Below are 409 nucleotides of genomic sequence, written 5' to 3' on the forward strand. Positions count from 1 at the left end.
TTCTTGAACTATGAGGGTCTGCAACAAAAACTGGTGACCACAAAATAAGTTAAAGTAACTAATTATGTAGGATGTCACTTGATAAAATGCTTTCTGCAGAAATGATCACATAAAAGAATATGTCTCTGTGAGCTGATGGAGCCATAAACAAAAATGCTAATGAGGTAAAACTTGTCATTATGNAGGTTCTTATTAAGCTTAATTCATTTTGATGTATTTTGACAAAAAAAAATCTCAAAGGCTTTGTAGCGAATCTTATTCATTTAAACCAGGAATCTATTACCATTTTTTACTTTTATGCTTTAATGTAGGCATCTTTATCCTTAATTTAAAGATAACTATGAATAAAACATGAAAATCAGTGCATTCTCTTGTTCTCCAATCCTCTTTTTTCTATTCTACATAATAT

The 409-nt window shown here is 29.4% G+C and overlaps 1 protein-coding gene across 1 annotated transcript in view; it reads right to left on the bottom strand.

Moving 5' to 3' along the window:
• The window catches only part of LOC144236057 (muscleblind-like protein 3), a 59958-nt gene that overhangs the window by 58358 nt on the left and 1191 nt on the right, over positions 1–409 (bottom strand).

The sequence above is a fragment of the Crocuta crocuta genome, unplaced genomic scaffold (genome assembly GCF_008692635.1).
Source record: "Crocuta crocuta isolate KB4526 unplaced genomic scaffold, BGI_CrCroc_1.0 scaffold1544, whole genome shotgun sequence".
NCBI classification, from domain to species: Eukaryota; Metazoa; Chordata; class Mammalia; order Carnivora; family Hyaenidae; genus Crocuta; species Crocuta crocuta.